At 40.6% G+C, this 16,996-nt stretch overlaps 1 protein-coding gene across 2 annotated transcripts in view; it reads right to left on the bottom strand.

Annotated features, from left to right (window-relative positions):
* GPRIN3 (GPRIN family member 3) overlaps nucleotides 1-16,996 on the bottom strand; it is a 71,266-nt gene that overhangs the window by 54,040 nt on the left and 230 nt on the right. The window lies entirely within an intron of this gene.

The raw sequence follows: 16,996 nt of genomic DNA, 5'->3' as shown, positions 1-16,996 counted from the left end.
CAAGAACACTGGAGTAGGTTGCCATTTCCTTCTCCAATGCATGAAAGTGAAAAGTGAAAGTGAAGTCGCTCAGTCGTGTCCGACTCTTAGCGACTCCATGGACTGCAGCCCACCAGGCTCCTCCGTCCATGGGATTTTCCAGGCAAGAGTGCTGGAGTGGGGTGCCAGCGCACTGTCACCCTAACCCAGTGCAGAGATTTGCAGCAATAGGCAAATGACACATGCTGCATTGGGCTTCCCTGGTGATTCAGATGGTAATCTGCCTGCAATGCAGGAGACCCAGGTTTGATCCCTGGGTCGGGAAGATCCCCTGGAGAAGGGAATGGCAACCCACTCCAGTATTCTTGCCTGGAGAATCCCATGACAGAAGAGCCAGGTGGGCTACAGTCCATGGGGTTGCAAAGAGGTGGAGAAGGCAGCTTATCTCTAAATGAATCTTTTCTTTTCTGTAACATTATATTATATGAACCTTCTGCAGCACCTACGGAAATCTAAAAATGGAGTTTAGAATCTATTGTGGCAGAAAATATGTTCATCATTACATCATTCAGCCATGTGCTGAGTTAATCTCATTAACTTCTGTATTGCAAGATGATATATATTTTGAAGTGATGAGCTCAGTGGCTTAAATGACATGAATCCAGGAACTTTTTTTTTTAATAGATACTACTTTTGAAGCTTTAGTCTTTGAGTGTAAGTAAACCAACAACTCATAGTTGCACACAGAAGAAAATTTGTATAAATAGAAGAAAACATCTTAAACATAATCCATGAGCAGACTGGAACCTGAGTCCTTCAGTTTAAAGGATTCTCACAGAACTCAAAAACAAGGGGCTGTCTGACCGTAGACATTTCTCTATTTATTGACTAGTTTCCGTGATGGTTTTGTACCAGTTGCCAATTTAGTTTAGATGGAAACCCATTTCCAGAATTCTCTTCTCTAAATGTTTCTTCATTACACTTGGCTACAAGGAAAATCTAGGTGAGCTTTGGAAGGCAGAAGTGAAGCAGTAGTGTTACAACTCTCAGAAGGGCCATGTGGTGCAACAGGTGCTGGCACAGATCTTCCAGCTCACCTTGGTGAAGTCAAGTAGCAGCTAGGTTGTGGTTCTTTGCCTCCCACCAAATCCACATCCCATGAAGAAGGAACGGCAACCCGCTCCAGTATTCCTGCCTGGAAAATCCCATGGGTAGAGGAGCCTGGCAGACTACAGTCCATGGGGTCACAAAGAATTGGACATGACTGAGCACACAGATCCCCATCTTCACCTTCTGGGCCAGGTGCACAAACAGCTTTGCAATGCAGAGTGCCAGCTCCTTCTACAGTTCTCCCAGATCACTGGGACTGGATGGGACAGTTGTCCGACATAGCTTCCAGTGTGCCTTTGCCCATCCTCACTTAACATCCAGCTTTTCTTCCCACTACCAGCTCTGTTAGGGCTTCCCTAGTAGCTCAGATGGCAAAGCATCTGCCTGCAATTCAGGAGACACAGATTCCATCCCTGGATCAGGAATATCCCCTGGAGAAGGAAATGGCTACCCACTCCAGTATTCTTGCCTGGAGAATTCTGTGGACAGAGGAGCCTGGCGGGCTACAATCCACAGGGTCACAAAGAGTCAGACATGACTGACTAACACACACACAACACACACCAGCTCTGTTAACCTATGATGACTTCAGACCCAATACCAGATGCAAAAGCAACTACTTTTCATAAACTTTTCTATAAGCTCCCACAATTGTGCAAGGTCTAAAATTTATAATAAACCCATTATTCCATATCACCATAGTGGTGAGTCAGTTCAGTTGCTCACTCATGTCCGACTCTTTGCGATCCCAGGGATTGCAGCACGCCAGGCCTCCCTGACCATCACCAACTCCTGGAGTTTACTCAAACTCATGTCCATTGAGTCGGTGATGCCATCCAACCATCTCATCCTCTGTCATCCCCTTCTCCTCCTGCCTTCAATCTTGTCCAGCATCAGGGTCTTTTTCGAATGAGTCAGTTTTTTGCATCAGGGAGCCAAAGTATTGGAGTTTCAGCTTCAGCATCAGTGCTTCCAATGAACACCCAGGACTGATTTCCTTTCGGATAGATTGGTTGGATCTCCTTGCAGTCCAAGGGACTCTCGAGTCTTTTCCAACACAACAGTGCAAAAGCATCAATTCTTCGGTGTGCTCAGTACCATACAGTACTGCTTTCCTAACTGATACAGTTTCCATTAAATCATTTTTATTCAGAATATATGTGTATGCACACTCAGTCGCTCAGTCATATCTGACTGTTTGCGACCCCATGGACTGTAGCCCACCAGGCTTCTCTGTCCATGGGATTCTCTAGGCAAGAATACTGCAGTGGGTTGCCATGCCCTCCTCCAGGCAATCTTCCCAATCCAGGGATCAAACCCACATTTCCTGCCTCTCCTGCATTGGAAGGTGGATTCTTTACCACTGAGCCACCTGGAAAGCCCCATTCAGAATACATACTTGGTTACAAATGTTCTTTTTGTGCATGGCTTTCTTTCTTTTTAAATGTATAATAGTGTTAAGTGTAATCATACTGATTTATTAAATCTAAGTACATCATTTTACTTTGTCTTTGAGAAAAGGACTTGGACTATGCTCTTCTGCCCAATTCCCCTCAAAATTACTGGGCTAGGAAATCAAGATTTTGGGCTATCACTAGAGAATACAGAACTAAGAAACTACTATAATTTGAACTTTGGTGTAATTACTAGCATTAAAAATCACCTGTTTAACTAGCTGTTTCTTCAAAATATGTTTCAGTGTGACACTTGGAATCATATATGCTAAGATATATGCTAACTTTTGAGAACAATTTCACAGTTTTTAATCACAATGTATGTACATCAACCTCTTTACTTTTTCTTAATATTAAGAGTTTATGGTCTTTAAAGGCATATTTCATCTTTATATCCTCTTTTACAGGAGGACATGGATAAGTCCTTATTAAACATAATTGAACTGAGTAAAGAGTAAACTTCAACTTCCTGTTTTTTTGCAAAAAAGAAAAGAACAGCAGTGCATGAACGACCACAACGAACTGATCCTCTGATGCTTTTCTCACTATTATATAGAAACCCCAGCAGGAAACCACAGCTATATCCTTTTTACCAGTACAGGAAAATCTTATGAATTGCTGGCAAGCATAAAAGAACTCTACTGACATCACACAGATGTTTGTGACAATTTCTACTCACCACACTCAGGTGCTTTACAATACTTTCTCAAACATTTCTCAAGGACAAATTCCCAAAGAAAACTAGTGATAATAATAGTTACACCATAACTATGTGTTTGGGCTTCCCAGGTGGCTCAGTGGTGAAGAATCCGCCCACCAATGCAGGAGACGCAGGTTCAATCCCTGGGTTGAAAAGAGCCCCTAGAGTAGAAGTGGCAATCCACTCCAGTATTCTTGCCTGGAAAATTCCATGGACAGAGCAGCATGGAGGGTTACAGTCCATGGGGTCGCAGAGTCAGACACGATAAGTGACTAAGTATCATGTGTTTGCAGGTAAATTATACAGAAAAACAGTAAACACTGCTGAAACTCAATTCCTCCCTCAGTGTCACTGAATTAAAAAACACCTGACGTGTTAAAATTCCTCATTTCACTCAGACCTGTAAAAAGTCTAGACAACCAACTGTATTACCCTTTACAGAACAGGTTCGATGCACGATACTGGATGCTTGGGGCTAGTGCACTGGGACGACCCAGAGGGACGGTATGGGGAGGGAGGAGGGAGGAGGGTTCAGGATGGGGAACACATGTATACCTGTGGCGGATTCATTTTGATATTTGGCAAAACTAATACAATTATGTAAAGTTAAAAAAAAAAAAAAAGTACTGTATTTTTCCCTTCGTGTTCAAAATGGCCCAAGCATTAGACCATTCTAGCTATGAAATATAGAAAGTCCTTTTTGTCTATTCTCATATATAATCCTACTCAGGATTTATACAGCACATGTTTTAAATTTGTAATATGAGCCTTGATAATGTGCTTTTATCAATGAAGGGACTTTCCATTGAGGATCTCTTAGTCATTCAGGAAGTACAAAGAAAAGATTATGACGTAAGTCCAGCGTTTCTGAGGGTTTTAACTTTAGTGGGAACCACAGACATGTATACTCATTTAAGAATAAAGTCAAGGGTATAGAATTGCGCAGCTTTCTTGTTTGCCCACATTACCTAGGATGTACGTTCTCCATAGAATATTTGTTTCAGGAGTACCCGGCATAAATGAATGAATGCATGAGTGCTTGGTGCTGACAGAGGAGGGGGGCAGTTAAGAAGGGTGTCTTTAAGATCTGGAAAAGGCTGAAAGACTTAAAATTCAGTAAATGGGCCCAAGGATAAAGAAAAAAATGCAAGCCTGTTAAAAATAATTGGGCTTTAGAGCTAGAGTTGATCTTAGGGATTTCTGGACCAGCCTTCTCATTCCTAGAGAGAATCTGAGATGCCTAGGGCAATGACATTTGCCCTAGGGCACTGCGTAGGGCAATGGTTTCATATACCACCTGCACAGATTGCGACATTTGTGTACCTCTCTCATGATTTCTGGTTTATGTACTTCTTATCTAAATGATTTTTCACTTAATATTTTCATTTACAAAATATTTTACTTAATAGTTTTCTTTGTGACCCCATGGAATTCTTCAGGCCAGAATACTGGAGTGGGTAGCCTTTCTGTTCTCCAGGGGATCTTCCCAACTCAGGGATCAAACCCAGGTCTCCCACACCGCAGGCAGATTCTTTACCAGCTGAGCCACAAGGGAAGCCCAAGAAAACTGGAATAGGTAGCCTATCCCTTCTACAGCACATCTTCCCAACCCAGGAATCAAACCAGGGTCTTCTGCATTGCAGGTGGATTCTTTACCAACTGAGCTACCAGGGAAGCCCTCTTATCTAAATGATTTTTTACTTAATATTTTTCATTCAATTGAATGTAACTGGTGCACTAGTTAAAAATACTAGCCCAGCCTTAGGAAATGGTACCTGTAAAGTCACAGGTTTGTTGTATCAGTGATATATTTTTCATATAGCATATTTAAAATTATATACTTTACAATTTACTCTTTTTTCTTTCAAGATAAATTTGTAACTATTCAATACAAAGTAAATATGTATACTACCTAAGCTCATCTCACAGGTCACTGGTAGAAACCTCTCGCACTTTGGAAAGCAGTGCATTCTACTGTGCCACACTCTGGAACAAAGACTTTGGGTTTTGAAACAACACCAAGTGGTAAAGACATTCCAGATTGAAGCTAAGAGTCCAGCAATAAGCCTAGTGCCTGCAGGGGACTTCTGTTTTGTTTTTATTTTTAACTAGAAAAAAAATCAATTGCTTATTTTTAATATTAAAAAATTAAAGCAGCAATCATGACTTTAAACCAATGAGTGAATTTTCATGTTCAAAACAGACAAATCTATGTATACTCATCCTCCTGTCACGTACCATTAGTTTATTAGAAATAGAGTTTTAAGAAGAAACTTGTCTCAAATGGGCCTCCTGTGCATAGATTACCTTTTGTTCATCTTTCAGTCTGCAACTAGAACACTTAGCGGCAAACTATAATAAGGAATTGCTCACTTTCATAAGTAAATGACTGTCTGTGATTAAAACCTCAATCACGGAAACACTAGTTCTATAAATAGTTTCTAGGTCCAAAGTCCAGAGGTGAAGCTAAACACAGACTTGCCCGGTTTTCTTTCTTGTTATATGTGTGTATGCGCACATGTGTAAACCTGTGACTGCGTAGAATATATTTGGTTTTTCTTTCAAGAAACAAAGACGTTGTTTGTATGACATATGTGTCACCTGGATATTCTGAAAAGACATTCTGTTCTGCAATTTTTCTGCCTATACTATGACTTATGAAGTTTTAACTTAAAATGTTCGTCCTTGAGCTCACCCTGTTTGCTAAAAGAATGACTTATCACTGATCTAGAAGCTTTCATATTTTCTTTTTAAATAACACAGAATGAAATCTGAGATAGGAAAAAGCAGACTGTAAGATCCTGTCCATTCCTAATATTTTGACCCACAGTATTAATAACGTTCATAGTAAAATATTGCAAGGTATATAGCATAGTGGTAAAGGGTGTAGCCTGTAAAGTTAGACAACTCTGGATTCTCAGCTCCATCACTTAGTATCTGAGGGACTTTGGGGATGTTTTTTAATCTGTTTCCTCCTCTCCAAAATGGGGGAGATAATAGTATTATACAAACCTATGTTGTTGTGTAGTCGCCCAGTCATGTCCAGCTCTTTGCGAACCCATGAACTGTAACCTGCCAGGCTCTTTGTCTGTGGGATTTCCCAGGCAAGAATACTGGAATGGTTGGCATTTCCTTCTCCAGAGGATTCCTGACCCGAGGATTGAACTCATATCTCCTGCAAGGGAAGGTGGATTCTTTACCACTGACCCACCAGGAAAGTCCAAACCTCATAGATTTGTTTAAATGAGAAATGAGTTTAGCAGATGTTATTGGCAGACGAGCCTAAAGAATGAAGTTTTGAAAGAGCTGGAGGTCATTAATTATACCAACCTATAAACTTCCCTGGTGGCTCAGACAGTAAAGAATCCACCTGCCACGTGGGAGTTTTGGGTTCGATCCCTGGGTTGGGACAATTCCCTGGAGGAGGGCATGGTAACTCACTCCAGTATTCTTGCCTGGAGAATCCCCGTAGACAGATGAGTCTGGCAGGCTACAGTCCATGGGGACGTGAAGAGTAGGACACAACTGAGAGACTAAGCACAGTATAATCTGCTCATGTTTAGTTTCCTTACAGTGGAAAGCAAATAGATAAAAAGAAATGTAGTCCATTCTCTCATGCGCCGGAACCAAGATGACAAAGTGGCCAGAGTGGGTCCTTTGGTCTCTTGCTCCTATTTATCCCACTTAAATTCCTCTTCTCTCTTGTGTCCGGCTGGCCTTTTGTTCTCTCCACTCATCATCATTAGTTCTGTAATCCAGGTACCGTCCCCCTTCTCCCTGCACTACTGCCTTCTAGGCAACAAGGCTAGGAAGTTCTGTTAGGAGGGGCAAGCACACAGAGATGGGCTCATTCACCAGGGCTTTGCAGAGACGTGGATTACCATTGGAACTTCCAGGGTCCTAACTCCGAGAAGGAAAACCAGGGGAAAGTGATGAGCACCACCTTAGAAACAAAAGACAGCATGAGGGTATGAGGCATTTTGCCAGGCAACTATGAAAACAGCCAGGTATTTTCAGTGCCCTGAAGTGGGTACACGACCCAGTAATGATCTAACTCAAAGTCATCCCCCCAGGGTGGACGTGAACCCTGAGAATCTAAGCAATACTCTAAAACCATGACCTTTAAACCATCTAATAATTCACTAGTGTATCACAAACAGTTTATGAGCAAAGATAAAGTATCAATGACAGTAAATGATTTCTTAAAAGAATAATTAAAGCAGTTCTTTCTAATGTCAACCATGCTGATCTCGATAATAAAGTCACTTCTATAATAATGTTACTCTTATTCACCTCACTTGCATTTGTAGATATTTTCCTGAATAGAGAAAAGAGAAGGGGATGGAGTTACACAGAGTTTCTTATATACTCATGGGGAAGAAACTCCCTACAGTATTCAGACTAGCCACCAGCAGAAACTCAGAAGATTTCTTGATCTTCTCTCTACCCCATCTTGGTCACTCTTGTGATCTTCTGTTTCTTAGTTGTTTTTAGCAGGATAAAGTTGAAAATACATGTGTCTACATTTTTATTTTCAAATTCATGAAGGAAGTATAGTGGGGGGGGAAAGACTTCCAGTTTCCATGCTGGCCTGGCTGGGGAAAAAAGGAACCCAGGTGTGATGAACAGGTAGTGAAGCTGTGAAGATGGATGGAAAGTGATCTGAATCACTAGGGCCTAAGTAAGGAAGAGGGAGGCACGGGGGTGTGTGTGGTTGGGACTGAGAAAGGAGCCTGGTTGTTAGGCGACTAGGGGAATTCCTGGAGATCCTGACAGGAAAAGAGCTCACTGTCACTTTGCTGAGCCACATTGATCAATAAATTTATCTAATCCAGTAGTCTGGGAATTATTTGAGAATTCAGACTACGTTTTATCCAACTATGAATCCCTAGCACATAGCATAGGGTCTTACTTATGAAGTACTCAATATCCAACTTACCAAATGAACCAAACATCCGTCTTCCTTAAATCAGGGCCTTCTGCCAATCCCTTCTCACATTCTGTACTTCAGCTCCTAACTCGATTCCTATTTCCAGTTTGAGGAATGTTTTTATTTGATTTACCAAACGGAAGTGCTGATGTACCCTCAACCCAGTCCAATTCAGATTACTAACTTTTATCATCCCTCCTGAGACCTGGACCCAGCACTCAAAAGCCACAAACCCCAGAGGGATGATCTTTAAAAGCCCATCGCTGCAATTTTAAACATCAAAATAACCACCAGGGGAAAAGGAGGATAGTTTCATAAGAGAACATAAAAGTTTTAGTGTCAGTCAATTTAAGTCACTGGGCACCTCTGGTTTTATATATATTATCAATATACTTCAGGGGATATGATGCCTATTACTTAAGGACAGACAATATTCTAGAAGGAAATGCACTCTTGTCCCAAGGAAGCATACAGTTGATGTGGCACCGTGTCCTCTGTTGGCCTCCATTGATACTATTCTCAGCATTGTCTTCTTGGAGTGAAGCTGCCGAAGCACCGACACTTTGGGATTAATAATTAGGTGCGAGGATGTTTTTAGAAGTAAAGTGGGAGGCACGATGTGGGGGTGGCAGGCATGAAGTATGCACGAGGAAGGAGAGTGGCAGCTGAAGTTGAGAAAGTAGCAGAGATTTCAGAGAGCTGGGAAGAGCTTTGTCTACTTCAGGGCTCTGCCTGCATTTTCTGCCTGTTGTCTCCAAAGGGCATTTGCTTTTATTTGCAGCATGAATAAATCAACACTGACAGGGTCACTTCATTTTCAGCTATATTAACAGAGCAGTTCCACACAGTGTAGTGGTCAGACTGCACAGGGATTCGGGCCGCTGTGGCCACGGGTTGGAATCATTACCAGCGACCGTCATTAGATGACCCTTCCTCAGTTGCACAGACACAGTCACAAACTGGGACACAAGTCAATACCACCCCTGACAGTTTACTCTCAACTGCCCAGTCTACCAAACACCATCCACTGAAAGCTTGAGATATGCTTTGCGCTTTTAGGAGGCTACACATGTGTAGAGTCTACAGAAAGAGTTGTGAATAAAACAAAGATATGGTGCATTAAAAATATATGAAGCTAACCAACAAGGACCTACTATAGAGTACAGGGAATTATACTGAATATTTTGTAATAACCCAGAAGGAAAAAGAATCTGAAAAGGAATACACACACACACACATAACTGAATCACTTTACTGTATACCTTAAACTAACACAATATTATAATTCAACTGTACTTCAATACATAAAGCAACCCAATGTAAAACTGATAACTGATCAAACTTTTTGCTTCTTTGTTTTATATTTTCCAATGTGGTACCATAAAAAGCATGCAAGCAAACAAAAATTTCCACTAGTCTGTTCTTAACAGACCAGGTCAACTCAGTTTGCATTCATTACCCTTTCACAGAATTTACATATTTTGATGATGAGAACTGTTTAGATTCTCATGAGAGTGTATAGGAATTAACTACACACTGCACAATAATCTCTCTACTCTGTAGAGGCCCATCAATTTCATGAACACACTCAGAGCACTGGAGAGCTCAGTGGTACTCAGAAAACATCTAGTTCAGGCTTTGAGAACCCAGTACCTATAGCTCGCATAATTAAGCGAAGCTGTTGAGTACAAGGGATTATACGCAGTTTCAGTGTCAGGGAGACAATAGGGAGCAGTGGGGTCTGAAGTGTAATAAAGACTGAAGTGTAATATAGTCTGAGGTGTAATAAAGGCACATACTGTAGTCAACTCTGGCTTAGAGAGTGTGGGTTGGTGTTTCATTTTTATAATAGATCTTCTTATTTTTAAATATTGGCTTAATTAAAAAGAAATACCTGCAGATCAGATAGAACATGATCTTCCTGTTGGCCAGTTTTCAATTTCTGATCTAGTACCTACATTCTCAGGCTTCCTGGGTGGCTCAGCGCTAAAGAATCCGACTGAAGTAACTTAGCACACACATACATCCTCAAACCTGTCTGAGAGGTTTAAGTGAAGCACACCAGGCCCCTCAGATGCTAATGACAAAGGACTCTCCTGCTCTGTGAATCTACATATGCAGACAAGAAATCACCCCCCCAAGTGAAAGGAAAGGCAGAGGCATTTTCACTCAGTCGGAGCTTAGCCCCTGACCCTGACACTGACAGATTTCTTTCTGTTCTCAGACTGATTTCAGAACTTGTTCAACACGAAAACAAGGCCAGTCCTCTACACCCATCTGTCATAAGCAATTTTTACTCATTCAAGGATGCAGGGGGAAATGTACATCGATTTATTAACCTTAGCTCTGATTTAAAAATCTCATTAGCATAAAAATTCTAGTCACTTCATTTTTTGCTTGCCTATTTCAAGGAGAAATCATTTATAGGATTCAAAGTAAGGCATGCTTAGAGAATAACACAAGTAAGGATAAATTACAAATTCATATATAAAATAGTACTTAGAAACAGGTCTAAAGAAGCATGGAGAGTTTGCTGAATTAAATGAGCTTTAAACCATGTTTTGAGGGGATTGAGAAACTAATTTCAGATGAAGTAAGCGTTCCAAAATGATGTAACGGCAAAAGCAAAGATCAAAGTCCAACAAAGAAACACCCACAATGAATCAAATATCTTTTGCATTTTTGAACAACAGCAAAAGTTTTTAAAGTACATCATGAGAAAACACACATCAGAATGAATAAAAAACAGTTCAAAAATCCTATGTTATATTCAGCAGCCCTGTCCTACACAGATATAATTCAGAATAAAAACCCAGAGGCGATACAAAATTCTGAATCCTGATAATATTTGCCATATTGTCCTTATTAAGGCAGACATACAAGCATAGGGTATTAGATTTCAGAAAAAATTTCAACAAGAATTCAAACAAAAAGATGCTCTTATTACTCAGAAAATACGCTGAACAGTTAACTCCCTCAAGCATTTCATTTACTCCAAGCTTTATGTTATAAAGAAAGAGTCTCCCATAGACACAATATGGTTAGCTTAATTTGAGTCTATTTAGAAGTCAATATTCTGAAAAAACAAAATCAAGAAGCTATCCACATAAACCATCTTGATTAATACCCCCTAAACTAGATCTCTTACTTTGTTGGACTGTATGCAATTCAGGCTTAAAAAAAAAAAGGTATTCTAACTCCTTTCCCTCCAGAAAATTAGTAGATGCAAATGTGATTTTTTAAGGAGCTCTGAGGTCTCTGTCCAGCTTTCCATTACTGAATTAGCAGCAGTCCTGAGGTCCTTCAAGGTGCTTGTGACTTTATAGATTTTCACTCTCTAGTCTTAAGTTTTTTCAGGATTTGCTTGGTTTTGCTAGTGTCACAGGCTGTGACTACTGATTAAAGCAATCTTCCTAGGGATAGCTTGGGGATCTACGAGGTTTAGGACCCAAGAATTAACATTTTAAAATGGAATCTGATTTGTGAGGCCAAGAAAGTGGCCTGGTCTCAGATCACACAGTAGATCCTCAAAATTTTTCTGCCTCATTAGACCCTTGAGACAGAGATCACTGTACTGACTCACAATCCAGGAAGAAAGAGGCAGGAGTAATTGGATTTCCCTCCCCCTACCACTCAGGAGCCCCTCAGACCCTCACTTCAGGTCCTGCTCCTCCTCTCCTTTGCAGAGAATCAGTGAACTAGAAAGCGGAGGTCTAGGTTGTTTTGCCTCAGTGGTTTCGGACAATTTATTAACTTCTCTGGGACTCATCTGTAATCTTTCCTCTTCCTTATAAGTAAAGGCTGGACACTAAACAGGAGTGTCCACAACTGGCGATTAAAATCCTTTGTTAACTATTATAGAATATAGATTTCTAAGCCCTACCTACAGATTCAGATTCCATAGGTCACAGCAGCTAAGGGTGAGTTATTACTGACTGGAATTAATAATTCAGGCCCTCAGTTATGCTGCTAGCTTCAAAATAAAGCTGTCAGTCTAATTACAGGGCATGTAAAATTAGAAAGCTGCTATTGTATTGCCAACTGTAACATGCCCAGATCAAAAGCTGTGAAAATTTTTCTCACTGGCATTCAAGACAGTACTTTGAATTGTAACAGTATGTATATGTATGTATGTATTTATGTCTTCCTCCATGAAATTTAACAAATGCCTTTTCAACTCAAATGCAGCCCCTACATGTTTTTATTACCCAGACTTGACTCATGCAAAAAAGTTAGATTATCACGAATGTAAACATTCTGAAGTGGAGAAAGATGAAAGAGAAGTCCGAGACGTATTTATAAAAAGTGAATTTCCATATTGATTGCCTTCCAGATCAACTAATTGAAGCACATGAGGCTCTATTTTTAACTGGCAATGGTTCTTTTGGTTAAAGGTTTATTCAAGAGGATATCAAATTCCTAAGATTGTTTTATTGCTTAGGAAAGACAGCAAGAGCTAACAGAAGCCCACCAAAAGTTTTCAGAAATACACACAACGCACTTTCTTCTCTGATTTTATCTTCTTAAAATAACTGTTTAGCTACAGTAGATGTTAATTTCTCAAAATGCATACAGATATATTTACAGATTTAATTAAAATGATGGACAAGTCACAGAGCAACTGTAAAAGAAATTCTGGCAGAATCCCTTCCTTTTGGGATTCTGAGTATCAGGTGGTCTGATTCATCCTCAAAGAGCTGCCAGTATCGAGCATGGGAGCCTACACCTATAAGGCACTCAGGAAAGAAGCCTGTTGAGAACAGAAGCAAGGTTTGCACCATGTAAGACAATCACTTGATCACCCTTGCTGCTCTGTGCCAAAGACTATATTTGTGTTCCGAGAAATGAAATAATCATGCTATATTGTGGTATGTCATATAATTTCAGTAGTTCAACTATTAAATTCATTTGAAGCAAGGCTTAGCCAGTAAATTATTGCAAAAGAAATAAAAAATATGGCAGAAAATAACAGATAAGTGACTGACGTTATGGCCTTTCTGTCTAGCATTCTTAAAGTAGTAGGACTGAGAAAAGAAACCTTAGATAGAAAATAAATAACAATTTTCGAGTCGTATTTTAGTCTAAACAGAAATTCTGCTGTTATTTTCTCCCCCCACCTTGATACTCATTTTTTTTTTTTTTTACCTTTCTCAAGACAAGTTTGCTATTCAGTGGTTTAGTCACTAAGCTGGGTCTGAGTCTTGAAATCCCACAGACTGTTGTCCACCAGGCTCCTCTGTCCATGGGATTCTCCAGGCAACAATACCAGAGTAGGTTGCCATTTCCTTCTCTAGAGGATCTACCCAACCCAGGGATCAAACCCAGGGCTCCTGCATTGCAGGCAGATTCTTTACTGACTGAGCTACAAGGGAAGCCCTATATTCTGATTGCTATTCAGAATATGGTGTAAATGCTTGTGTAGTAGATCTCTAGGTGACTTGCAAACTGGAAGTATCTCTTCTTTGTATCACTTAAAGCAGTAGATTTCAGACTTTTTAAAACGATGCATGATATGATATCCATTTTACCGTAGTCCAATGTGTGGAGTCATCTGGAACAATTAAATGCTTGGCGTATGCAGTATTTTCCATTCTTTTGCCCTGAGTACTGCTGGTCAAAAGATAAGATTCCCTGAATTTCTGTAAAACTGAAATCTCCATTCCCTCATTCTCTTTTATTTTCACAATATGCACGGTAGGTGGTAGACATTTCATGGATGAAGAAATTTAGGCACAGAGAATTCTGACTTTCTCAATGACATATCTCCCTTTTAATCAGGCTATTATAAATTCAGGTAAATATGGTTACTAGACATTTAAAAGAGATAAACTTGGGTAATGTGAACAACACAGAGCCTCAGTATGAATGTATTTACCTAACTCGTCTGGATCAAATGAGTTAACAGCTCTTCTGAACTTCAGTTTGAAGATGGATCCACTTCCTTCTCTATCCCCATCTTTGCATCTTCATCGCCTCAGTTTTTCAGCCACCTAGAACTACTTGTTCTTCTTCGGCCTCTGTATATTTTGGTCTCTATACAAGGAATGCCCTTCTTTGTCCTCTTTACCAGGCTAGTTCCTCATCCTTCAAATCCCTGGGAACTGTCCTTACTCCTCTCCTCTCCCACAATGTGACTTTCATAGCACCCTGTGCTCTTCCTCCCTCCCTCCTGAGATTTATAGGCTGAGACTTCTATTCTACAATCTAGGGCCATGTTGAATTCAGGATAAAAATATGGAGAAGGCATAAATGAATCAACAAGTGACCTCATAAAGAATGGCCACTGAAAAAGCTTGAATGTGATCTGGGACTGGAATTGTGTGTCTTGACCCTCCAAGGCCAGTCATTCATGACTTTATGATTCTATGACCATGATTTTAGTGTTTCCCTCAAGGGTGCAGATTTTGTGACTGGAAATTCATATAGTGAAGGACAGCTGTGTCTAATACATTCTTTCAATTTTATTTAGGGCACAAACAAGGGTGTTTTGAAGGGACAAATAAAGTAGTATATTGGGCAAGTGTACTGAGGCAATTTTAAAAAATTACTCAGATTTTAAAACTGCTGGAGCCTATTATACAGAGTGAAGTAAGCCAGAAAGAAAAACACCAATACAGTATACTAATGCATATATATGGAATTTAGAAAGATGGTAACGATAACCCTGTATGAGAGACAGCAAAAGAGACACAGAAGTTTAGAACAGTCTTTTGGACTCTGTGGGAGAGGGTGAGGGTGGGATGGTTTGGGAGACTGGCATTGAAACATGTATAATATCATATGTGAAATGGGTCGCCAGTCCAGGTTTGATGCATAATACAGGGTGCTCGGGGCTGGTGCCCTGGGATGACCCAGAGGGATGGGAGGGGGAGGGAGGTGGGAGGAGGGTTCAGGATGGGCAACACATGTACACCCGTGGTGGATTCATGTCAATGTATGGCAAAACCAATACAATATTGTAAAGTAATTAGCCTCCAAAAAATAATTAATTAAAAAAAAAAAACCAACACAAAACTGCTGGTTGGAACCCACCCTGACCTCCAGTTAGGGGTTCTGACCATGCCTCAGATCTCCATTTCCCACATGAAGCTATGCACTTGCGATTTTGTCCTCATCATTTTCATTAGTCTAGTTAGTGATTAGGTGAAGTCTCACACACACATTCTGCATGGATCTTCATAAGTTCTTTTGCACTATTTCCAGAATAAATTCCAGTCATATAACATCTAGGCTTGCCATGGCAATTACTACTTTTTTTATGTTTAAGAATCAACAACCAACCCCCCACCCTGCCAATAAACTAAAAGCAGCAAAACTCTTGAAAGATGTTCTTTGCGATCCTATTTGAAAAGAATATTCCCTAATACAAACTCCTGCCATTCCCAGATAGCAACAGAGAAGATTTTCTTCTTTATACTGTGACTCACTGTATCTTTATTCCCACAGCTGCTACTCAGGGCAGGCCAGTCGGTGAACACAATGGAAAAGAAAGAAGAGTTTATAACTGGAAAATAAGCACATTCAGAAGAAGTACACTCAAAGCATTATCAAAGTAAAATATGCAGCATTACCAACAAGAGCAAACAAAAGCCCACGCAAGAGATGTGTAAATATTTCATGAAGCTAAAGCCTTAATCAACTCTCTCCAAATCTTGCTGGTGTTGTAAACACTTCAGTTTCCTCCAGTCCCACCATGACCCAGATTCTTTGCAAAAACAAAATGAAAACACGATCCAATGGATCTTTAACAAATGTGGTGTGAAAAATATTTATTAACAGATAGAGCATATCCAAGGTATTGCCTTAACAGGAAGAAGAGTATACCTTAATAAAGGTGGTTGCTTCTTGATGACTTTCAGAGCTTCCTTTCTCCCCTTCCCCTCCAAACCATTGCCTTTTCCCCACTGCCTATGCTACTCTCAGGACATTTACATCATCTTAACCTTGAACTACCTACACCCCAAGCCAAGGCCCCTCTAAAAAGCACTTTAAACCTGACCAGACTTTGCTGCCTTCCTACCAGCCAAAATCACTTTCGAGTGTCTAAATTCTTCCCCTTCTTCCCACCCCCCCCCCACTCTTTCACTGCCCATTGTTGCGTCTGAAATTTTGCCTGTATCTTTTGGATCTGCCTGGATGGCGTAGGGATCTTTTGTGTGTATTGGTTGACTGTTTTTCAGTGATTTCTTTTCTAAAATCCATCTCCAAAGAACTGTTTATAGCCTCTAGTCTACCCTGATTTAATGTGGTTCCAAAGTTCACCTCTAGATATTGAACAGGTCTCTACAATGATTTCCCTTTATCAACCTCTGCCTGCCCTTCTCTCTCTGCCTATCTCAAGAAAAACTATGTATGTAATGTGTGTATACACACGCATACAAAAGCATGTATATTATATAGAACGATAGTATGCGGACCTTAAACGGAGTAAGTGTAGAAAAATGAGAAAAATGTGTAGTATTGCCACACACACACACACACATACACACACGCACCCCTATTTGGATATTCACAGTATGCAGACCTGATTGCAAATCCCCCTCTCTCAAGAACAAGAACAACAGGCGTCTTCGCCGGTTTACCTTCAAAGCCAGAGCCTAAAGGAGCAATGACCTTGCCGAGAAATTTATCACCTGCGCGAAAGGCTGCCCCTCCTGGAGCTCAGGACGGGATGGGAACGAGAGCAACAGGCAAAAAGGATCACCTGGCAAAATGTGGGACCGAATCCATCTCCCATCAGTACCGAGCACACCGCAAAGCTGTGGTCTCCCAGGGTTGCAAGATGGGCAGAGGTGGCGCGGGGGGCGTCTCCTCCCGCGGCCG

This window comes from Bison bison, unplaced genomic scaffold (assembly GCF_000754665.1).
Source record: "Bison bison bison isolate TAMUID 2011002044 unplaced genomic scaffold, Bison_UMD1.0 scf7180017864464, whole genome shotgun sequence".
Classification (NCBI taxonomy): Eukaryota; Metazoa; Chordata; class Mammalia; order Artiodactyla; family Bovidae; genus Bison; species Bison bison.
The sequence above is the reverse complement of the archived record's forward strand: the minus strand, read 5'-3'. Positions and strand labels throughout refer to the sequence as shown.